Raw genomic sequence first — 26,145 nt, 5'->3', positions numbered from 1 at the left:
ATTCATCAATTATACCTCACTTAAGCTGAAAAAAAAAGAAATATAAATGCTAAAGATAGGTAGGTAGAGAATTTAAATAAATAAAAAAAGAATGCAACATAGAACCCTGCTTGAAGTTCCGGCCTGCTACCCTGTGGAACTCAGACTCAAGACTTGCAACATCAACTTTTACCTGAGTTTCTAGCCTGCCAACTTGCTTTACAAATTTCAGAACTGCCAGCCCCTACAATCAAATGAGCCAATTCCTAGAAGGGTAGGAGAAGATCTATAGCATCCAAGTAGGCTTACATCTTCTAAGCACCAAAAATCTCACTTACATGTGATGCCAATATAAGCATTATTTTCACTTTTTATTATAATGAAAGGAACCCATCCAAGATAGAATAGAGGCAAGAACAAAAGCTATTGGGGTTGGAAATGAAATCCCATCCTTCTATACCCCTCCCAGGTGGAACTTTCACCAAGCATAAGATGATCCATACTCCTATGCAGAGAGAAAGTCCTGGGCAACACTCTGATCCACAAAGGAGGCCACTTCTCCCACATCCAGAGGGGTTTTCCTAGGCATTTCCAGTTCACACAGTGCCCAACGTAAAAACATGTTCCTTGCTTCTCTATTTTGGATACAGCTATGATCTGAATGTCTGCTTTCCCCCCAGAATTCATATGCTGAAACCCTAACTCCCAAAGATAATGATATTTGTGGGTGGGACCTTTGGCAGGTGATTCGATTACAAGAGTGGAGCCCTCATGAATGAGATTACTGTACTTAGAAGATCCCACAGAGCTCCCCATCCCTTTCTGCCTTGTGAGGATACAATGAGACACCTGCAACCCAAAAGAGTGCTCTCAGCAGACCATACTGGCACCCTGCTGCAAGATTTCTAGCCTCCAGAACCCATGAGAAATAAATTTCTGTTGTTTATAAACCGCCCAGTCTATGTTGTTTTGTCATAGCACCCCAAAGACAGGGATCAAGATCTCCTTGTGTTTGGTGGAATTTACTATATCCTGCTCAATACTATTAGACATATCACTCAGCTTAACATCTGAGGCGTGGGAATTAATATCTTTTGAGCAGAGTCCAGTTGCCTTCCTATGGAAGGAGTTATGAATGTGCCATTCATATATTTGGAAAAGCCTATGTCACCACTCCAGGATTTTTTAGTCTGTCACATTGCTCCAGCTCACTTTCCAATTCCTACTCTCAATGATCAAGGACAAAGACACATACTCCTCCCCACTTTCCAAAGACCAAAACAAGCTCCTTTCTGCCTAAACACTTTTGCAGTCACTTGTTCTCTCCACTCAGAATGCCCTGTTCTCCAATTGTTTCACATTGTCACTTCTTCCCCTTGTTAAAATTTCTGCCCAGTTGTCACCTTCTCAAATAGGCTTATCCTTTATATCTCCTGTCTCCCCCATTTCCTTATCTTGACTTATTTTGTTTATAGCCCTTTGACTAGGGAAAGCTGAAATCCAATGTGTATATGTACATAAATGTATATTTGTATACATGTATGTTAATTGCCCATAGAACCCTGCTATAATGAAACTTTCCCTAGATCATCAACTCATTGTCCCTTTTTCTTACTCCTGTTCCCTCAAAATCTAGAAAAAGTGGTTGGCATATATAAGATATTAAGTTAAGTAAATGAATTTTTATATGATTCAATGAAAGGATTCAACTTTTTCCCTCCAAATAAGTAAACTAGTATTCCCATTATTTGCTACAAAGTAACCCATCACTTACCTACTGGTTTTGTGGTGCTGACTTAATCATAAGCCAAGTTCCCACAATGAAGGTACTAGATCCTGTAAAAGCAGGTTGAAATTATCACTAAAAATACAAACAACATGAAAAAAAATTAAAATCTTGCACCTTAAGAATTAGATGGGACTTTCTGGTATATGAATTTTTTCAAAGCACCCCATGTGATTCTGATATGTTCTCTCACCTCCACCTCACATGAAGAACTACTGTTCTAGCTTATATTAAGTACCTCATGTGGGTTCAGCACTGGAAGATAAAGAAATGGTGTAAGGCAGAGACTTTGCCCTTGAATCACTTACTGTCTCAGTGGGGAGACGAACATGTACTAAAAACCATCAGAATATTAAGTACTAAATTTTCTGGGAAATTATACACATGGAAGAACATTAAGATAAATGCTATAGGAGACAATCAGAAACAAAAAATAGTTTGGTCATGTGTGAAGGATTCATTGTGACTATTAGACCTGATTTTTTTTTAAAGAACAATAAATAAAATGGAATTTTGCCCTGCTCCTCTGGAAGAAAGTGTAAGGTGGCAATTTCACCCACTTACCATCCAGTTTGTTTTCTATTTTAGTACCTGTAAGTGAAAAAGGAACTCTTTTGAAAGAACAAGCAAAACTTGAGTAAGACTTCTAGTTATAATCATTTACTTAAAATTAAATGACTATGACACAACTGTCTGAAATGAAGCACATGGTGGATCTGTTACTCAATCCATCCCATATGTGTGTGCATGTGCGTGTATATGAACATGCCTATATATTTATCTTTTTAAAATATATTTATAATAACGCATCAGACTGCCCACTCCTCAGGCTGGCCACAGAAGTTCTGTCCCCCCCCAAAAAAAAATTCTGTCTCAGACAACAGCTCTGAAGAGTCTAGCGGTTCTTTTCCAGATGCCATAGGTGATTATATTTTAAAAACATGCATTTCTAGCAGTAGAGACATTTGAAACACTTGGCACTATATTTGTGCAAACACCCCCTCTCAGCAAATATATCAGATCCTTGATTTGCATTTTTGTATTAGACTCATTGCCAGTTCTATGATTTTCTTCTTCTTTCTCTTCCTTGAAGAATATATATATATATTACCTGCTTTATGCCCATACTGGACCAAGGCAGGGACAAATATATATGAATTTCTAGCATCTCCTAAGTGGTTCTCAGCACTGTGGGCTCCTGAGCAGCAGCAGCAGCATCACCTGAGAACTTGCTCCACCTCAACAATACTGACTTGGAGAAGCTATAAAGGGAAAGGATCCTAGATTCACCTTGTCCCACACATAGATCTACATCAGTGGAAATAACCTGGAAAACAACAGGAAGACTGATAGAATACACTCTCCAGGCTAAATGTTGAGAAGAGGCCCTATCACAGAGAGTAGGAAGAACAGAGACTAGGTTAGGAGCCTGAGGGGCCTGTTCCCTAGGAGGGAGGGATGCTGTTGGCATGGAGAGGGGAGAGAAGCAAACCCCATACCATGCACCCTAGGCACAGAGGACCTGCCCTGGGAAGGTGAATTCCCCCATAACATTTGGTTTTCAAAACCAGAATGGCTTAATGTCTCAAGTTCTTACAATCAATGGGGCTTAACACATAGAAATTTATAAATTGTCAAGCACAGGTCTGGGAGAGGCAGAGAGCAATAGGAAACTCCCCACTCTTAAAGAGAGCATAACAAACAGCCCTGCTGAGACACACACCACGGAAGCACCAGTTTGAAAAATTCCTATGGTATACAGGAGGAATGTATGTTTATTAATCTCAGAGTATATGATGAAGGGGCAGGACTCTTTGAAAGATTTCTCCAAGAATAAAAGCGCTGGCACATGACATTTTCCTCCAGCTTATATGCTCTTAAAGAAAATACCTGCAGGAACCAGATCAGCTGCGAACAATGGCTACAGATCCCATTTCACAGTAGACCTGCTCACACTTTGCAAACACTGGTGCCCTGCCCCTGTGTCTTCCTGCAAACCCACCCCTCCAACTCAGCCTCAACAGGAATACACCCAAAGCAGCACCACAAGCATGGAAGTGTGCAAGCAGCCCTAACATGGGTCAGTACCATTCCAAAGTGACTCCTGCCCTAGGAAGAGGGGAAGATAACCGTTATCTTTTACTTTATAGGGATTGCAGGAGAAGAGGGAGGAAAAGAGCCAGAAATGTTATTTGAAGAAATAATAGCTGAAAACTTCAAAAATCTGGGTAAGGAAAGAGAAACCCAGATCCAGGAAGAGTCCCCAACAACATTAACCCAAGGAGGGTCACACCAATACACATGGTAGTTAAAAGGGAAAAAAGAGTGATAGAGTGAAATTTTAAAAACAGCAATGAAGGGGTGCCTGTGTGGCTCAGTCAGTTAAGTGTTCACCATCAGCTCAGATCATTATCTCAGGGTCCTATAATCAAGCTCCACATTGGACTCCTGCTCAGTGAGGAGTCTGTTTCTCCTTCTCCCTCTGCCCCTCTTCCCCGCTTGTGCTCTTGCTCACTTGCTTGCTCTCAAATAAATAAATAAATAAATAAAACCTTTAAAATAATAAAATTTAAAAAACATAAAAAGCACCAAAAGAAAAGAAAACAGTTACGTATAAGGGAAACCCCTTAAAGATATCACCTGATTTTGCAGCAGAAACTCTATAGGCCAGGAGACAATGGCATGATATATTCAAAGTGCCAAGAGGAAAAAATCTACAACCAGGAGTACTCTGGTACCACCATTCAGAATAGAAGGAGAGATAGTTTCCCAGATAAAATATATAAAGAACTTATAAATTCAACACCAAAAACCAAATAATCCAATTTTAAAAATAGGAATAAGCAATGAACAGACATTTCTCCAAAGATGACAATCAGAAGGCCAACAGACACATGAAAAGATGTTCAACCTCACTCATCATCAGGGAAAAGCAAATCAAAACACAGTAAGATAGCACCTCACACCTCTCCGAATATCTAAAATCAAAAACTCAAGAAACAAGTGTTGGCAAGAACGTGGGGAAAAAAAAGGAACCCTTGTGCACTGTTGGTGGGAAGGCAAACTGAAATCCACTGTAGAAAATAGTGTGGAGGTTCCTCAAAAAATTAAAAACAGAATTGCCATATGATCCAGTAATTTAACTGATAGGTATTTACCTTAAAAATATAAAAACACTACTTTTGAAACTAATAATACACTATATATTAATTAACTTAAATAAAATAATTTTTAATCAAAATAAGTAAAATAAAATGCTACCTTTTTTTTAAGTCAACAAGTGTGTAATGGTAGAGAAACATAGTATATCAGAGAAATAAAAGCTTCACAGTAAAAAAAAAAAAAAAAAAAAAGGCCAAAACCAAAAACAACAAACTAAATTCTAACTATAGAGAACAAACTGGTAGTTGCCAAAGGGAAGGTGGGTAGGGTGATGGGTGAAATAGCTGAAGGAGATTAAGAGTGCCCTTATTGTGATGAGCTCTGAGTAATGTACAGAATTATTGAATTACTATATCGTATACATTAAACTAATATAACACAGTTATAGTTGTAACATAAACTAATATAACACATAATTATACTGGAATTAAAATTTAAAGAAAGAAATACTGAATCAGAAACTCTAGGGCCTGGGACATGTGGGTGGCTCAGTGATTGAGCATCTGCCTTTGCTCAGGGTGTGATCCCGAGTCTGGGGATCAAGTCCCACATCAGGCTCCCTGCGAGGACCCTGCTTATATCTCTGCACACACACACCTCCATGAATAAATAAATAAATCTCTAAAAAAAAAAAAAAAGAAACTCTAGGGCCAAGGGTTATGAATCTGTATTTTAAGGAGCTTTCCATTGATGTATGCTATAGTGTGAGAACCACTGTCTTAATAATGATAAGCTTACTAGTTCTGCTAGAACCTTGAGGGATGCCCTGAAAATGAGAGGGGTAGGGCTTAACATGTGGCTTGTCCTCAGATTAGAAGATAAGATCATCTTAGCATTTTGAAAAATTTTAACTTATCATGTGACTTCCAATAATTATATTTATTGTAAACAATTCCCCAGATATCCATCAAGCTATGTTGAAATGTCAACTTTTAAATGAAGCCATTGGCGTGAACTGGGTTTATGTTCATTGAGAAGACCTTAGACAGCACTTCTGGAACAATAGCAAGGTCCCCACCTTTCCATGATTAATAGATAGAAAACCTTATAATGTATATTAGCAAGTTTTTTCAAAGATTTTATTTATTTATTCATGAGAGATACCAAGAGAGAGGCAGAGACATAGGCAGAGGGAGAAGCAGGCTCCCTGTGGGGAGCCCAATGCAGGACTCAATCCCAGAACCCCAGGATCATGCCCTGAGCCAAAGGCAAATGCTCAACCACTGAGCAACCCAGGGGTCCCTATATTAGTAGTTTTCAACCTTATCAGACTTCAGTATTCACCCCTTTTACTATCATGAGATGAAATTCAAAGACAACATACCCTTCCTGTGTACAACTTTAAAATAAATAAATAAAATAATAAAACATCTTATCAGTAATCTAAAAGGGAAATAAAAATGAATTCATAATACGCTAACATGTATTTTAATAAGTGAATTCTTAGGCATGCCTACCAAAGAACACATAAATGAGTCAGATGGTTGCCCCATGAATGAGACCTCTACAAATACAAGTGTACTGAATTGATGATTCAGTTACTATAAGCTGCAATACTGCCAATGATAGGATTTTCCAAAAACAGTGAACTAACACTTGGTAAAATTATAAACAAAGGAAAAACAAAAAATATATAATTATCTCTCAATTTACATAGTGCTTGCCTTCCTGCAAAATTCAGTATACAGTAATATAGTACAAATATAAACCTGTGTTTATATGTAGAATGTAGTTTCCTTCTAGGCTCAAATAATTATGAAACTGTTTTTCACCTACCTGAATATTTGGTGGGTCAAAAATCATATGAGACACAGGATCATTCATTATGCAGGAATGTACCATATATTGCAGTATATCTAGCATATCTAGGTCATGACCGCTAAAGGTCAATGATTCCCCTCAATCATTATAACCAAAAGTATTCCCCATAAAGTTCCAAAACACCCCATAAGAGGTACTAATACAACCACTGATCTAAACAAAAATCTGTCTGAATTTATCACTTACTCAACAAATTGCATAGTTAATATGTTTCCAGCATGGTGCTTGCTAAGTGATAGAAGCACAGATCTTACATTCTTTGAGGTACATGGCAAATGTATAATCATAAAGAGGCAACAAGCAAGTACACAATTGATGCTATACAAAAAGGAGGTATTAAGAGCCACAGGAGCTCATAGAATGAGCACACCACTATTATGGGTAATCAATTAAAATACCATGAAAGACAGACTTTGAACACTGAAGAATGGGTAGGATATAAATAGATAGAGACCATGAAAGGTCTTCTAGAAAGAGGTCATGATTTGAGAAAAAAATATTTTATGCGTGTGTGGCAAGATTCAATTAGAATCTCAGACTTCTCAGGCAAGGACCCTTGTTGCTTCTGATTTCTTGCTGAAGGCCCTTGAAAGTTCTACAGCATTCTCTTTTCTGGGGTCCCTTTCAGACCCCAGTGATATATACTTCTTGAGTTCTGTTTACCTCCCTGCTGCTTCATGCTCCTCTGCTCAAAAAAGACTTTACAGAACAATCCTGTTTTCAGGTAACTTCAAGTACTCCAAGCATACAGACTTTGCATCCTAGAGATCACCTGACCCCTATAGGAAGGAGAAATGTAGGGCATTTTTCATTTTCCTTAAAACTCCCATTCATTGAAATCTTACATTCCTTATACTACCTGTTCCTTTAAGCATCCTATGTGTCTCTAATGGGAGATAACTCTCCTTTCTCTGAGCCTTTATAGTTCCCTGCTTGCTCTTCACATTCTGCATAGCACACTGGGTTATCTGTGTGAATGATTTAACCCCTCGTTTCCACAGGATATAGAGAGAACTCAAAAGAACAGAGCTCATGTATAATCATATCTCTCTGGGTTGACACATTTGTACCCTCATCTATGTGAATCCCAACAAATAATGCTAGGTCTCTACCTTAGACCACAGCAAACTAGCATGAAAGGCTCTGCATATCACAGCAAACCAGGTAAATTTTATATAATCCAATAAAAGAAGGAGATAAGAGAGTTTCTGAGCCCAGAGGAATTACAATAAGGGGCTGGTAGCATCGGTTGAAGAACCTAAACTCTCTCAACTCTACCCAGGAGTTAAGTTAACCTATCCCTTAGGAAACTGATGCTTAGGTATATTGTCCACTTTCCTACAGGCCAAAAGAACTGGCCTGCAACTGTCCAGTGTTTTTAAGGCAGCTCTTCATTTTTTTAAAGAATGGGAGAGCCAAAGAATGAAGCTATACCAGAAGTGGGGATTTAAGGGCTGACCTGAACATGCGGATCCAATAGAGTCAATAGGCAATCAGTTCATGTCACCTAATTCTGGTCCATTCTGTGAAAGAATATACTTTTAGGCCAGGATGTCCAAAGACAGGCAGTTGGCTTAACTCAGAAGCCCATGTTGTAGATCTCTTTATTACGAATTTTTAGGATGCCCTCAAATACATTTCTTAAGGACCATATAGGTGCTATTGTTAGTGAAATCATCAGCCTCCTCCAGCTAAAAGTTCTTCTTACTATTTCAAATTGACCATGGTACAAGATGTGAAGCTCCATAGGCTCCATAGGGTTGTTCTGGTCATCTTTCTGAATCTCAGTGTCTGGCCCTCCAGAAATCCTCACCAAAATTATTGCTGAGAACTGACAAAGCAAATTTCTCAGCTCAGCAAAAATCTGGGACTAAACATCCTATAAATCCTCCTGCAAAATGTATGCAGAAGACAGTGACCTTAAAATAATTTCTGTGGCTTATTGTTCTGGTTTTATGATTTAATTTTTTCAAATGATAGTATCTCTTTTCATTATAAAAGCAACTCATGTTCTTTATTTTAATAAATATGAGAGATACTGATAGAAAAAGAAGGATATATAAATCCTCTGAAATCCTGCATCTAATTAACATTTTTATGCTATTTCTATGTATCACTATTGTACACATAGATTTATGAGTACCAATACATATGCACTTTAAACATGGACTCATTCTTTATATACTGTAAAAGTGACTTTCTCAATAAAACATATTATGGGCATGTTTCCATGTAGTTATAAAAATAATTACCTTATTTGGGGACAGTTTTACAGAATTTCATTGTATGGATATGGCATAATTTATTTAACCAAACCCTATGGATTGGTGATTTCTTCACCTTTAGTTAGTATAAGCATTTCTACAAATGAAAGATTTTTACATCAAAGTCTCTACATACTTGTGCAGTTATTTCTTTAGGATTCATTTCTAGAAACAGATTTGCTGGTGAAAGGTTATGCACATTTTAAACATTATTACACACTGACAAACTGCCCTCTAGAAATTATACAGTTTATATTTTCACAAAAGAATTAAGGATGTCTATTTGCTTATACCCTTACTAATAGTGGATATTATCAATCCTTTAAATCTTTAGTAATACAGGAATTGAGGGGCACCTGGGTGTCACAGTTGGTTAAGCATCTGCCTTCAGCTCAGGTCATGATCTCAGGGCCCTGGGATCAAGCCCTGAGTTGGGCTCCCTGGTCAGCAGAGAGTCTGCTTCTCCCTCTGCCTCCCTCTTGCTTGTACTCACACTCTCTTTCTATCTCTAAAATAAATAAAAATCTTTTAAAAACTACAGTAAGAAAAAAAAACAAAAAAAACCTACAGTAAGTGATAAGCCATTTCTCGTTTTAAATTAGATCTTTGATTATGAAGCTTTTCCTACATTTGTTTATTGGCTTTAGGTATTTAGATAAATTACCTGTATTTTTCCTATTTTCTCTCAAATTGTTCATCTTTTTTCTATTGATACATAAAAATTCTTTATACATTTAAAATGTTATCTTGTTGTATTCCATATTAACTATAGACATATTGTTCACATTTTTGCCTTGCATGTAGTAGCTACAGAATAAATTTTGTTAACTGAAATAATGGATGAATGTCATAGTTTGTCATACAAAAATTCTAGACTCAGGGTACCTGGGTGACTCAGATGGTTAAGCATCTGCCTTTGACTCAGGCCATGATCTCTAGGTTCTGGGATGGAGGCCCATGTCAGGCTCCCAGCTCAGCAGGGAATCTGCTTCTCTCTTTCTCTCTACCTCTCACTTTGCTTGTGCTCTCTCTCAAATGAATAAATAAAATATTTAAAAGCAAATTCCAGACTCTATGAATCAAATTTGTGTTTTTTCCCTTTGTAGTTTCTGGCCATGCTGCCAATCTTTCTACTGAAAGGTTAGAAGAAAATTTTCTTCTAATGATACATTAGATTTTCCTAAAAGCCCATTTTATCTTTAATCCAGCTTTCTTAAATTTATTGCTAATTCAAGGCAGTTGTTCCAAGAACATTGACTAACTAACCAAGATTTTCTCAATGATTAAAAGTACTGACTCGATCAGATATAAAATACTAACATAAACTTGACTCTGCTTATGAATTTTCTCTTTCATTTCTTACCATACATTAATCCCTCTACATGGACATCATAGTATATTTTGATATCTAGTAGAGAATATCCACCCTCCCCCAGCTTTTCCTCCCAAATTTCCTGGCCAAAATTAGTCTTTTTTTTTTTTTTGAGATGAAAGCAAGAATCAATTTGTCAATATTTTTTAAGCTTGCTATTTGTTTTGAACCAGTACTAAATTTATAGACTATAGAACTGACATCGTTATAGTAGTCTCCTACTGTATAGAACACATACATAAAAAATCAGTTCCAGCATTACTTTGCATGACTCTGAATGTATTCTTCATTTTAAGCTAATTACAATAAAATCTAATTACTATCATTAAATTATTATACCCATTTGACACCAAAGATTGAACATTAATTATAAAACAAATTAATTCTGCATTGACATTTGTTTCATGTTACTGGATGACAGCTTTGTTAAAATATGACACCTGGCTGAAGATAGGTCTCCTATTAATTAAAGTATTTGTTACCCCTGTAATGGATAGACTTCTTCCCCATCGGAATGGGGTCACGATGGGATCTACATTTTCAGATATAGATTATCATAATAACAGTGATGATAGTTGAGATTATAGAGTTCTTGCAGATTTACCGGAGGGAAAAATTAGAGTAAGATCTGATTAGCTTATTCAGTTTTTCTAGAAAAATTAGGCTTATGGTAAATTTTTGCCAATATCTAAAGGAAAAAAAATTTTGAGGTTTTTGGCAGTTCTCTAAGGTCCAAAGTTAGATATTCCTTTCAGTTCTTTTATGCCTCTCCTGAATAAAAAGCATCCAGATTTTGAGCAAAATGGGAGAATGTCTCTAAAATACAGATTTTTGCATATCTGTGTCCCTACTTGTCCCTTCTGAAAGCTGTGTAGAGCTTGAAAGCCATACCATGAAACCTGTCACTTGGTCGGGTACTTTCCCCTATATTTTACAGATAAAAACTAGGTAATAGGGAGATTATTGGATACTTCAGGAGAATCTTTAATGAAGAATGCCACAAGCCCCTCAATCTCCAAGATTTGTCTCTCTAGTAGTATTTTAATGAACAGATTTTTACATGATAGGTTTTTCTAAAGTAGAAATCATCTACTCTCAATCTGTATTTTAGAAACTTTCTCCCATTTTGTTCAATATCTGGATTTTTACTTTATAGGGTGATGTCAAATCATAGATGGACTTGAATCACAGTCAAAAATATGAATAGTCTCTCAAGCAAATAAGAATTGTACTCCATAGAGAGCTCCCTGACATAAGGGAAGAGGTAAATGAAATTAAAATATAAACGTTAGGAAATAATAAAAGTGTAGATTCATTTCATTCAGTCATTCATTCTTTTATTCATTATTGCAGGAGAATTCATTCAGCAGCTGTCAATCTCTACACAGAACATTCACACAGTAGGGGAAGAATCAGGGTAACAGTATATAGGCAAACCTAAACAGTATTAAATTAAGTAATATAAAGAACAAACAGGATGAAGAGACAGAGAGTGGTAAGAAGGTGCTGTTTTAGGCATGGATGGTCTCTCAGATAAGACGGCATTTGAACAAATTTAAAGAAATAAGGAGGTGAGCCACATGAATATCTTGAGGAAAGCTTGACAAGTAAAGGGAATAGTAAAAGCAAAGGCCCCAAGATAAGAGCATGCACAGCATCTGGTGTGGCCACCTCCAGTATGAAGTGAATAGAACAGTAGGAAATAAGGCTAGGGGAGGGAAGTGCTATGAGCCAGAGTATACAAAGCCTGTACAAGTCTTGGTAAGGGCTTGAATTTGTTCTAAACATGATGAGAATATCCTAGAGACTTCTGAACAAAAGAATGACATGATCTGAATATAATTCCTAAAAATCTCCTCTGATTGCTATGTGGAGATTAAGAAAGAGGGAAGCAAGAGCAAAAAAAAAAGGGGGGGGGAGCCAATTAGAAGTACAACCATGGGGCCAGGGGCGGACAGCTTAGAATAACTGGTAGCCGTAGAAGTGAAAAGAAGTGGGATTTGCATCTTTGCTTCTAGAGAGGATGTTTACAAGACTTGGCTTGTGCATTTGGGTAAATGGCAAAACCTTTCACGCCATCCCTTATCTCTCTATGGCTCTTCAAATCCTCTGACTCCATCTTCCACTCGTTTTCAACTCCATTTCACCAAGCCCTCTGGAACTCATGGTCCATCATCAACAAAACCCTTTCAGAGACTGTTCCCTATGCCTTTTCTTTTGTTTTTAAACCACTTTGTTGAGGTAGGACTGACATACAGAAAGCTCTAAGTATTTTAATGTTTACAATGTCATGAGTTTGCCTATACAGGTAATGGCAATGGTTTCACAGGTGTACATGTATCTTCAAACCCTATGTCTTTTTGCTCTATTTTGCCCCAGAAAGGCACACTATTCCCCACATGTCCACATACATGATGACTATTTACTTTCCCACACCCTTCTTCACAATTCTGGGCCTGGAAGTAATGGATATCCTTTAGGCTCCTCATTGCCACTTCACTTATTCAAAAAATGAGAAATTCAGAAACTGCACCACAAGAGGACCAGTGAAAACCCACTTCTTTCTGTAAAATTCTTGTTAAGGATAGGTATCATCTTAACATCAGGAATGATAAGTTTGAAATTGATTAGAAGATCTTAGGAACATAACACCTGGCTTCAGTTTCTACTTCTTCTTGTGAATAATAATTCAAGAACCAGCACAGCTCTCAGAGCAAATACCGCACCCCTGAAACACAGGGATCTAGACTCCAAATCCCAGTCATTCACCCATGGGGAATGGCTGCCAGGGGAAGATGCAAATGGTGAGCTCCTAATCATGAGATTTTTCTCAGTAGAATATCTTGGCTGTGGCAAATCAGCTTTCTGTATGTACGTAAGTGTAGGGTTTGGTGCATATCTATGTATAAGGGATATTTCTCCAAGGGAATAAATCCCTTGGGAACTTTTTTTTTTTTCTTCTTTGGGACCTTTTCACTGTGCAATACTTCACAGCCAAGAAGATTCTACACTGGGGGACCAAGGATGTAGAAGGCTCCCCAGACACATGGCTTGCCCTCCAGAGAGCTCTGTAGCATGTACAAGGCCTGGTCCTGTCAGTCATGGGCAGGGTATAAGCTAAGGCTTCCTACCATTTTCTCAGCTCCTTGCTGTCTTGAATATCTCCCATCACTAATAATACACTTAGTGTGCTTGATTAATTAAAGGATAGTCCATGCTTCTGAAGTAGGCTCATAGTAATCATGACATAGCCCTGCCAAGACATTTAATTCACTATTATTTCAGCTATTCATGTGACTGTCTCACTAAACCATGAGTTCTTTGAGGACATCTATGGGCCAAGAACCAGGGCATCTCTCAGAGGTGGTATTGATGCATAAATATGAGGCACAATTAGTTGTGTGATGATGCTTAGAAGGTACAGTCCCAACAGGCTGCGTCTTCCCGTTCATTCTAAACTCAGCTCTCTGTCCTGAAGAACTGCCCTTTCTGGGGAGTTTCAATGAAGTTTTCTTACTTTTATCCTTTCTAAAAGATTACCACTCCCTTTCCTCTCAGACTTATGCCACACTTAATAGTAAAGCAATGGAAAAATTCACTATGAGATGTGACTAACCAAAAAATGTTTTTCACTCTTCTGTATCAGCTAGGGTTCTGAAGTCTGAAATCTGTAAGACAGACTGGCAGGATAGAATTCAGGCAGGATATCTACAGGAAAGTCTGTTTTTCTTTTTTAAGTTTTTATTTCAATTCCAGTTAGTTAGACATGAACAGAAATCTCACAGAGGAAGACATAGACATGGCCAACAAGCACATGAGAAAATGCTCTGCATCACTTGCCATCAGGGAAATACAAGTCAAAACCACAATGAGATCCCACCTCACACCAGTGAGAATGGGGAAAATTAACAAGGCAGGAAACCACAAATGTTGAAGAGGATGCAGAGAAAAGGGAACCCTCTTACACTGTTGGTGGGAATGTGAAATGGTGCAGCCACTCTGGAAAACTGTGTGGAGGTTCCTCAAAGAGTTAAAAATAGACCTGCCCTACAACCCAGCAATTGCACTGCTGGGGATTTACCCCAAAGATACAGATGCAATGAAATGCCGGGACACCTGCACCCCAATGTTTATAGCAGCAATGGCCACAATAGCCAAACTGTGGAAGGAGCCTCGGTGTCCATCGAAAGATGAATGGATAAAGAAGATGTGGTTTATGTATACAATGGAATATTACTCAGCCATTAGAAAGGACAAATACCCACCATTTGCTTCAACGTGGATGGAGCTGGAGGGTATTATGCTGAGTGAAATAAGTCAATCAGAGAAGGACAAACATTATATGTTCTCATTCATTTGGGGAATATAAATAATAGTGAAAGGGAATAGAGGGGAAGGGAGAAGAAATGGGTAGGAAATATCGGAAAGGGAGACAGAACATGGAAGACTCCTAACTCTGGGAAATGAACTAGGGGTGGTGGAAGGGGAGGAGGGCGGGGGGTGGGGGTGACTGGGTGGGGGGCACTGAGGGGGGCACTTGACAGGATGAGCACTGGTGTTATTCTGTATGTTGGCAAATTGAACACCAATAAAAAATAAATTTATTATTAAAAATAATTCCAGTTAGTCAACATACAGTGCAATGCTAGTTTCAGGTATGCAATTTAGTCTTTTTTTTTTTTTTTTAAGAATTTACTCATTTATTCATGAGACACACGAGAGAGAGGCAGAGACACAGGAAAAGAAAGAAGCAGGCTCCATGCAAGGAGCCTGATGTGGGACTCGATCCCTAGACTCCAGGATCATGCCTTGAGCCAAAGGCAGACACGCTCAACCACTGAGCCACCCAGGGATCCCTGCAATTTAGTCTTAAGCCAGAATTTCTTCTTCAAGAAATTTTAGGTTTTGCATTCAACTAATTGCATTCAACTAATTGAATAAGGCCCCACACACATTATTGAGGGCAATGTCCTTTACTTAAAGTCAACAGACTGTAGCTGTTAGTCACATTTGCAAAATACCTTCAGAGTAACACCTAAACAAATGTTACACCAAACAACTGGGCACCACAGCCTAGCCAAGTTGACATATAAATTTAACCATCCAAACTTTCATTCTGGAAATGGCACAGAGGTTTTGCTCTCACTATAATCAAACAAAAAACTAGATAAAATGTATGAAACATTTGGTTTCAGATTTTAGGTCTGAGCAGAAATTGGCAAGCTGATTCTTAAATTTACATGAAAATACAAAGGACCTAGACTAGCCAAAACAATTTTTTGACCCTTTATTTTTTATTTTATTTTAGGTTTTGAGGGAGTTTATTTTTTTAAATATTTTTTATTGGAGTTCGATTTGCCAACATATAGTATAACACTTTTTAAGAAGAAGACTGGCACTACCTTTTATCAAGACTCATCATAAAGTTACAAGAATCAAGAAAGTGTGATAGTGACATAAGGATTTTCAGAACAGCATACAGAGTCCAGACATATATCCACACGTATATGCTCAATTGATTTTTGCCAAAGGTGTCAAGGTGATTCAATCTGAAAGGAGAATCTTTTCCGTCATGCTGGAAAAACTGCATATTCATTTGGAACAAATATGAACCTTGACTCTTGTCTCAACTGCATAAACAATAAAATTGTAATGGATCACAAACTTAAATATAAAGACTAGAACCTTAAAACTAACTGAATAGAGGGAAAAATATTCAAAATGTTGGGGTAGGCAACTATTCCTTAGATACAGGGAACTATTCTGTATAACACTACAATGGTGCATACATGTCATGATACATTTGTCCAAAATCAAAGAATGTACAATACCATGAGTGAACCCTAAATGTAAACCATGGACTTAGTAAGATTATGATGTATCCAGGTAGGTTCATCAATTGCAACAAATATATACCACTCTGGTGGGGGATATTAATAATGGGAGAACCTATACATGTGTGGGGGTATGAAGTGTATAGGAACTCTTGGTACCTTCCTCTCAATTTTCCAGTGAATCTAAAATTGCTCTAAAAAATAAAATCTATTTAAAAAAGACTCCCTACATAGCATGCCAAAGCTCATAAAAGGAAAAATAATAAATTGGTTTCATCAACTGTTTAATATTTGTTCTTTGAAACACACCATCAAAAATGGCAAATCATTACAATAAATGATATCCAGAATATAGTTTTAAAGATCCTAAAATTAGGGGTGCCTGGGTGGCTCAGTAAGTTAAGCATCTGCCTTCAGCTCAGGTCATGTCACAGGGTCCTGGGATTGAGTCTCACATTGGACTCCCAGCTTGGCAGGAAGCTTGCTTCTCCCACTCTCCCTGCTTGTGCTCTCTCACTCTTGCTCTCTTTCAAATATATAAATAAATAAAATCTTTTTAAAAATCCTACAATTCAAGAAGAATATAAACAACTCAAAGTTTTAAAATTGCCAAACAGTGGAAGAGACACTTAATAAAACAATATATATATCATCAGTGAATAATCACATGAAAAGACATTTGACATAACTGGTAAGGAAAATACAAATTATAACCATAATCAGATCTTGGAAACTAGCCCTTTATCTGATATGTCATTTGCAAATATCTTCTCCCATTCTGTAGGTTGTCTTTGAGTTTGTTGACTGTATCCTTTGCTGTGCAAAAGCTTCTTATCTTGATGAAGTCCCAATAGTTCATTTTTGCGTTTGTTTCTTTTGCCTTCGTGGATGTATCTTGCAAGAAGTTACTGTGGCCGAGTTCAAAAAGGGTGGTGCCTGTGTTCTTCTCTAGGATTTTGATGGAATCTTGTCTCACATTTAGATCTTTCATCCATTTTGAGTGGATAAAGAAGATTTGGTTTATGTATACAATGGAATATTACTCAGCTATTAGAAATGACACATACCCACCATTTGCTTCAACGTGGATGGAACTGGAGGGTATTGTGCTGAGTGAAGTAAGTCAGTCGGAGAAGGACAAACATTATATGTTCTCATTCATTTGGGGAATATAAATAATAGTGAAAGGGAATATAAGGGAAGGGAGAAGAAATGTGTGGGAAATATCAGAAAGGGAGACAGAACGTAAAGACTGCTAACTCTGGGAAACGAACTAGGGGTGGTGAAAGGGGAGGAGGGTGGGGGGTGGGAGTGATTGGGTGACAGGCACTGGGGGTTATTCTGTATGTTGGTAAATTGAACACCAATAAAAAAGATAAATAAATAAAAATAAAAATAAATAAATAAATAAAACCATAATCAGATACTACCACATTCACTAGAATGATAAAATTAAAAGATTAACAACACAAATGTTAGTGAGGATATGAAGCAACTAAAACTTTAATGCATTGCTGCTGGGAATTTAGATACTAAAAATCATCTTGGAAAACTGTTTGGTAGTTTCTTAAAAAGTGAAATAAACATCTACCATGTGACCCAGCAATTTCACTCCAAGTACTTTCTCAAGATAAATGAAAACATATCCACATAAAGAATTGTATAAGAGAGGCACCGACATGACTCAGTCAGTTAAGGGTCTGACTCTTGATATCCACTCAGGTCATGATCTCAGGATCATAAGATCAAGCCAGTGTTAGGCTCCATGCTGGATGTAGAGCCTGGTTAAGATTCTCTCTCTCTCTCTCACTCCCCACCCCTTGCCCCTCACCCTTCCTCGCACTCTCTCCCAAAAAAAAAAAAAAAGAAAAAGAATTGTATGAGAATATTCTTAGTAACATACAATAGTCAAAAATTGGAAATAATCCAAATGCCCATCAATAAGAGAAAGGGTGAACTGTGGCATATTTATGCCATGCATTCCTTCTCAGCAATTAAATGAAAAAATCCATTGTCATGTGCAGCAACATTGATGAATCTCACATACGCTATAATAACCAAAAGAACTAGACTCAAATAAATATGTATTTATTTCCTTTACATGAAGCTTAAAAGAGAACTGACTACTCTGTGGTGGCAGATATGAGAACAGTTTCCCACCCAACAGGTGGGAAAGAATTGTTTAAAAGGAGGCATGAGGAAACTTTCTGAGATGAAGGTAACATCCTAATTAATGTGTGTGTTACAGGCATGTATACATTCATCAGAACTCAACAAACTGCACCCTTAAAATTGGTATATTTTATTGCACATAATTCCTAAAAAGACAAATGTGCTTCTTTATGTCAACAATTAAAACATGTAATTTTTACATGTGTGAATATATGTCTGAATTCTGTATTCTATTCTATAAACTATATGTCTACCCATTTACCATTTATAATTTCTTAATTATATAATTTGTAATAAAAAGTGTAAGATTTAATTTAGAAAATAACCTATAAATAATATCAACAATGTATTTTATTGGACATGACAAGCTAATAAAATTTATACTAAAGAACAAAAGGCCAAAAATTGTCATGACAATTATAAATAAAAAGACCAAATAGGAAAATATGTTCTGACAGATATGAATACTGACTCTAAAGCTACATCAAATAAGACAATGTGACAGTGGCATAGAAATATATAAGCAAACAAAACCTGAGAAAAATATAAGGAACTCAAAAAGAAACTCACAAGTTTATGGAGTTATATATAGGCCAGAGATAGCATTAAACTCTATCAATAGATGCCAATGAGCTGTGTAAGAAACACTTTTAATATAATAAAACAAAACTAGAGCCCCACTTGACTATAAATATTATTATATCAAGTGGGGCTCTAATTTATACTAGATAGATAGATAAATAGATATCTCAGATAAACCAAAAGGTAACAGCAGAACTTCTGGATGAAAAAAAATAGATCCACACTCTTATGATCTTGATATGGGAAATAATTTAAGAATGCACTTACACAAACAGTGATGGATAAGACTGATTCATCTGATTATATCAGATATTTTTTTACTGCTTAACAAACTACCTTCAAAATTTAATGGTTTATTATGCTCATAAACCCATAATTTATGCAAGACTTTCTCTTTTCTAGATCTGGCGTCCCATGACCAAAAGTAAAGGACTCACTTTTAATGTGTGTGTATGTGCATGGTGAGAACACAATCAACCCTCTTAGCAAATTTCAAGTTTGCAATCCAGCATTTTTACCTATAGTCACCCTGCTGTACATCAGATGTTCAAAATTTGTTCACGCTGCAAAACTAAATTTCTGTACACTTTGATCAATACCTTCCTATTTGCCTACCCACCAGCTACTGGAAGCCACCATTCTACTCTCTGATTTTGTGAGTTTGACTTTGTTTATTTTTATTTTATTCTTTAGGAGAGAGAGAGAGAGAGCATACATGTATAGGAGTGGGGTGGAGAGAGGCAGAGGGAGAAAGAAAACTTTTAGCAATCTCCATACCCAGGGCAGAGCCCAACACAGGGCTTGATCTCATGACCCAGAGATCATGACCTGAGCCAAAATCAAGAGTCAGACACTTAACTGACTGAACCACCCAGGCATAATGACTGACTGACTTTTTTAGATTTCACATATAAGTGAGATCATGCAGTATTTGTCTTTCTGTGTCTGGCTTATTTCATTTAACATAATGTCTTCTAGGTCCACCCATGCTGTCACAAATGGAAAGATTTCCTTCCTTAAGACTGAATAATATTCAATTGTGTAAGCATGTGTGTGTATATATTTTCCATCATGTATGTATATTATATATATCATATATATCACATTTTCTTTATCCATTTATCCATCAATGGGCACTTAGGTTTTTCACTTAGTCATTATTCACTGACTATTGTGAATAATGCTACAATGAACAGGGGGATGCACACATCTCTTTGGCAGTAATAGATAAGTTAATCAGCCTGATTGTGGTAATCACTTCACAGTTCAAACATGATATTCTGTACCTTAAATATACACAATTTTTACTGTCAGTTATGCTTTAATAAAGCTGCAGGAAATATAATATACACACACACTTTCAAGATGGCTTATTTACAAGGCTGGTAAGTTGGTACTAGCTGTCAACTGAGAGGTCAATCATGGTGGTGGACTAGAGGCCTTGGTTCTTCACCTGTGAGCCTCTTTAAAGCCTGTTTGTATTTCTTCACAATAAGATGGCTGGAGTCCAAGAGAAAACATCCCAATATAACCTGGCAGAAATGAATGACATTTTTTGTGACTTGGCTTTTGAAGTCATATAACTCACTTCGGCTAAATCTCATATCAAGGCAGTCACAAAGTCTCTCCCAATTTTAAGTGCAAGTGCCATAGATTCTATTCCTCAGTTGAGGGAGTAGCAAAGTTCTAGAAGAGCATGTTAGACAGGACATATGCTGTGGCTGTATCTTTGGAAAATACAAGTGCTGAATCACTATACTGCTACACCTGAAACTAATATTACATTGTATGTGAACTAACTGGAATTTAAATTAAAACTTCAAAGAAATAAAACAACAAAGAATAAAATAAAAGCTTCACAGAATTTTTTAAAAAGCTAACATTAGGTGAAGATTTCAACACATGCTACTGTAAAGTATATTTCTACAATATATAAAGAGCCCACATAAATATTAAAATTCAAAACAACCCAATAAAAATAGTAAAAAATACAAATAGACTTCCTTCAGAAAATGAAACCCAAACACCAATAAAAATATGAAAATGTGTTCAACATTAGGCTCAGCTCAACATTACTATTACTATAGTAATGTGGGAAATATAAAGATGAGAAACCATTTCTAAGACATCAAATTGGCAAAACTTCTAAAGTGAGACAATGGTAAGTGTTGGCAACAAAATGAAGCAATTAGAAATCTCATTACTATTGGTCAGAGTTTCAGTTACTACCTACTTATATTGAGTGCTAGGCAACATCTGGTAAAACTGGTGATGTACATGACCTGTGAAACAATTTCCACTTCTAAGTTTATCTATTAGAGAAATACTACTTATATCCACTAGGAGACAAGTTCACAGAAGAATGTTTATTGTAATTATTGCTTATAGAGTCCTGAAGAATTAAAAACAATGCAAATGTGCATTAGTAAGACACTGATTATATACATTGTGTTGTATTTACACAATGTAATATCATAGCAGTTAAAATACATGAACTAGCTCTATAAAATATAAAAATACATGTAAAAACATAGTGAGGAGCCAAAAAGCAAGTTTCAGGCTGGCATGTCAATATTATGTCACTTGTATAATGGTTTTAAAACATTAAAAACAAACCTGTATATTTTTAAGGACATACACTTGTGCTGAAAACTCTGAAACCATGTATGGTCATATTAAACACAGAATTCAACAGTAATTTCTGTAGGAAACATAGGAAAAGAAAATACAGGGTGGGAAAAGTCTGTAGTACTCAATAGGCTTCAACTTCATGGAGAATGTTTCATTTGAAATCAGAAGCAAAGATGGCAATTTTTAATATTGCCCAATGTGTGTTCGTTATTCTCAAATATACATTTTTGCATGTTTAAAATGTATCTTAATGAAGTCTTGCATTTATACACTGGAGGTAGATAGAATGAATCTTATAGCTAATGTAATTCAACAATCCTTTTCAAACATGAGCCACAACTCATTTGGCAGTCGTAGACACCTGCATCCAGAAAGAAAACTAGACTTCCTCAGGCTACAGAATGGGTTGAACAATCTACACATTCCACACAATCCCTATCGGAATACCACCAGCATCTTTCACAGAGCTGGAATCCTAAAATTTGTATGGAACCAGGTGGAGGCATCACAATTACAGACTGCAACCTGTATTACAAAGCTGTAATCATCAAGACAGTGTGGTACTGGCACAAAAACAGACACATAAATCAATGGAACAGAATACAGAGCCCAGAAATGGACCCTCAAGTCTATGGCCAATTAATATCTGACAAGCATGAAAGAATATCCAATGGAAAAAAGACAGTCTCTTCAACAATGGTGCTGGGAAAATTGAACAGCCACATGCAGAAGAATTAAACTGGACCACTTTTTCACACCACACACAAATATAAATTCAAAACAGATGAAAGACCTAAATGAGAGGCAGGAACCCCTCAAAATCCTAGAGGAGAACACAGGCAGCAACCTCTTTAATCTCAGTTGCAGCAACTTCTTGCTAGACATGTCTCCAGAGGCAAGGGAAACAAAAGCAAAAATGAACCATTGGGACTTCATCAGGATAAAAAACTTTTGCACAGCAAAGGAAACAACAAAACTAACAGGCAACCAACAGAATGGGAGAAGATATTTGCAAATGTCTTATCAGATAAAGGACTAGTATCCAAAATCTATAAAGAATTTATCAAACTCCACATCCAAAAAACAAAAAATCTAATCAAGAAAGGAACAAAAGACACAAACATTTCTTCAAAGAAACATACAAATGGCTAACAGACACACGAAGAAATGTTCAATATCATTTGGCATCAGAGAAATGCAAATCAAAACCACAATGAGAAATAACCTCACACCAATCCGAATGGCTAAAATGAAGAACTCAGGAAACAACTGATGGTGAGTATGCAGAGAAAAGGGAACTTAAACTGTTGGTGGGAATACAAACTGGTGCAGCCACTCTGGAAAACAATATGGAGGTTCCTCAAAAAGTTAAAATAGAGCTACCCTATGGCCCAGCAATTGTACTACTAGGTATTTATTCAAAGGGTACAGTGATTCAAAGTGGCATATGCACCTGATGTTTATAGCAGTAATGTCCATAATAGCTAAATTATGGAAAAAGCTCAGATGTCCATCAACAGATAGAGGTGTGTGTGTGTGTGTGTGTGTGTGTGTGTGTGTGTAGAGTGGAATACACTCATCAAAAAGAATGAAGTCTTGCCATTTGCAACAACATGGATGGAACTAGAAGGAATTATGCTAAGCAAAATAAGTCAGTCATAGAAAGATAAATACCATATGATTTTACTCCTATAAGGGATTTAAGAAACAAAACAGGTGAACATAGGTGGAAGAGAAGGAAAAATAAGATAAAAAGAAGGAGGCAATATAAGAGACTCTTAACTAAAGTGAATAAACTTAGGGTTTTGGAGGGGTAATAGAGGGAGACAGAGGCAAACTATAAGAGACTCTTAACTAAAGCGAATAAACTAAAGGTTTTGGAGGTGGGTGGGGAGGGGGGATAATTGGGCGATGGGCATTAAGGAGGGCTTTGATATCATGAGCACTGGGTGTTACATATAACTGATGAATCAGTAATTCTACTCCTGAAACTAAGAGTACACTATATGTTAACTAAATTGAATGCAAATAAAAAAATTTTTTTAAAAGCTACAGAATGGGTTACTAATACACATGGAATAAGGACCATCTTCTGATTCCCAGATAAGCCCTTTTCCTCTACACCTTACTCTTCTGAAGGATTTTAACACGTGATCTTGGCTGCATCTGCCTGACCCAGAAAGGACTGATAGGTATGAGCCTTCCAAAGCAAATCACACAGAATGGAAGAGGGCAATTAGATGAACCTTCATACTTTGGCAGGAGGGTAGATTATAAATCTAGGTATGACACTGCCTAAGACTCCACCATTAAAGAATCATTCTTTTGATTTCAGCATTACCTTCTCCAGTGAGTTCTATTAGAAGAGGAAAACCTAGAGGAGATGTGTGGCTTTCAATGCTCAGCGTGAGTTTAAAATGGTCCAGAATGGGTACATCTAGGAAAAAAGGGATGCAGGGTGTGAAACATTCACAAAACATCTGGAAGTGTGCTAGAGTCCATTCATTTTACCTAAGCTTAAACCATTGAAATACCTCAATCTAAGCCCAGAGAAAATGGTCAACCATCCTACAGTCCAGGAGACTGATCAGAACATGCACAGGATCCAGCTTATACCTCCAAACAAATATTTAAAATTTTCAAGTCATGTAAATAATTTAAGTAGCCTAATACTCATTAACTTTAATGTATTCTCCACAACTGCTTCTACAAAATGTTAACTGTTCTGTTTTCTTCTATTTTTTTAGCTTAATGAAGCTTTTAGTCTTATTGTGAGCAGCATCATTTATGATGGAAAATAGGCTGCTTGAGTAAAACAAAAGCTCTCTCAAAATATTAAAAGATAAAGACAAACAAATTGTTTATATAACCTTCTCTGTTTTCCACCTGACCAAAAGCAATCTAATATATTGGCTGGGATCCCGTGTTTCTGAAAGACAGTACCAACTTTTACAAACGTTTATTATAAAATGGCCACATATTTTACAAATGTGCTGTTTCACAAAATAGGAGGGTAGGAGATTCTGGCTGCAGTCCCCACTCTATATAAATCACTAAGTGGCCTTGGGCAAGTCACAGTAGCTTCTCTGAGCCCTTCCCTTATCTGTCAAATGGGCATCATGATACTGATGTAGCCTACACAGGGTTTTCAAAGTTTACATAAGGAAAGGAAGGGGTATTGAAATGTTATAATCCCTGATTGCAAGCATCTGGGAGATAGCAAAGGCTCTACATTAGTGTGTATACCTTCCATAAGCAACCATGTCTGTCAAAAAGGAAGATGAAAAGAAGAGGGAGGAAGAAAAAGTAAAAGGTTTTTCACACTTCTCTGTGGCCAAGGTAGCTTCTCTGACTCCAATCATTTCCTACTTTATTCTCCATTCTTCGGCTTCCTCTACCTCATCTTTTACATCTGCATCAAGACAGAGTACCAGTTACTATGCAGGCAAAGGCTTCCATTGTAAGTAGCCCAATTTCTCCCACCCACTTCCTGTATTTCTCATGCTACTTCATTTCCACCAAAGCTCAAGGATGTAACTACTGCATTGAACCACGTTCTCTTGTACTCAATGTGCATCACTAACTCAAGAAGAGATTCTTCACATTTAGGTGGAAAGGACTCAAATACAACTATTTTTATTTTACAAACATTATAAGAATGCTGCAGTAGGGGTGTGTGGATGGCTCAGTGGTTGAGCTTCTGACTCTTGGTCTCTGCTCAGGTCATGATCTCAGGGTCCTGTGATGGAGCCTCACATGGAGCTCCACACTCAGCATGGAGTCTGCTTCAGATACACTCTCCCCCTACATCAGACTCTCCCCCACTTATGCTCTCTAAATAAATAAATAAATAAAATCTTAAAAAAAAAAAAAAAAAAGAATGCTGCAGCAAGTCTTAACTACCCCCCATTCAGCTACATTCAAAACTGGATTATTACCTTCCTGAGTTTTCTTAATCTGCATTTGAGACTGATTAACATTCTGTACCTTCTTCCCAACTGCCCTTTCACTTATGCCTGCAATAAACCTGAGACAGATAAAGAAAAACTGAGGTACCATTCATTTATGAGGTTTCTCCCTGGAGACAAGGAACATCATTAACCTTTGCACTACATTCTCCCACTCTCTATCAACAGATCCTCACCTTACTTGCACATGGACGGTGGCTCTAATCCCCTGTCTCCAGCAGCACTGTGCATTTTTCTACTTGAAAAGGTGATTTGAATTTCTGGTCGTTTTCTCACAAACACCCTGCAAATTCTCCCTATGACATTTGACCCTTAGATTGAGAAGTCATGCCCTGGGCATATTTTAATCAGTTAAGGTAAATTGACAGGTAATCTGATGCTTTACTTCTTACTAAATTTATAACATCACTTCTTTGAAATCAGTCTCTTCAGTTTAAATAAATCACTTGTTCTTGATCTTTTGAATTCTCTTTAATATAAAATGTACACTGATCTGCAAGAAATTTCAAGATTGAAGTATGGCAAAAATGAGACAGATGCTGCACTTTGTATGACATAATTATTTTTATCACAC

General features: G+C 36.9%; 1 long non-coding RNA gene across 10 annotated transcripts in view; it reads right to left on the bottom strand.

The window, feature by feature from the left end:
* The window catches only part of LOC111090521, a 156,270-nt gene extending 131,090 nt beyond the window's left edge, over positions 1–25,180 (bottom strand). For 2 of the 10 annotated variants that reach the window (XR_005372164.1, XR_005372169.1), the window contains exons 1-3: positions 23,945–25,177; positions 2,330–2,356; positions 1,754–1,815 (exon numbers count right to left, since the gene is read on the bottom strand). This is a non-coding gene — a long non-coding RNA (uncharacterized LOC111090521). Of the gene's footprint in view, positions 1–1,753; positions 1,816–2,329; positions 2,357–23,944 lie in introns of all 10 variants that reach the window. The other 8 variants (XR_005372170.1, XR_005372166.1, XR_005372165.1 and 5 more) reach the window with 7 other exon arrangements.
* Positions 25,181–26,145: the final 965 nt, after the last annotated feature.

The sequence above is a fragment of the Canis lupus genome, chromosome 17 (assembly GCF_011100685.1).
Source record: "Canis lupus familiaris isolate Mischka breed German Shepherd chromosome 17, alternate assembly UU_Cfam_GSD_1.0, whole genome shotgun sequence".
NCBI classification, from domain to species: domain Eukaryota; kingdom Metazoa; phylum Chordata; class Mammalia; order Carnivora; family Canidae; genus Canis; species Canis lupus.
This window is presented reverse-complemented; position numbering and strand designations above follow the sequence as displayed.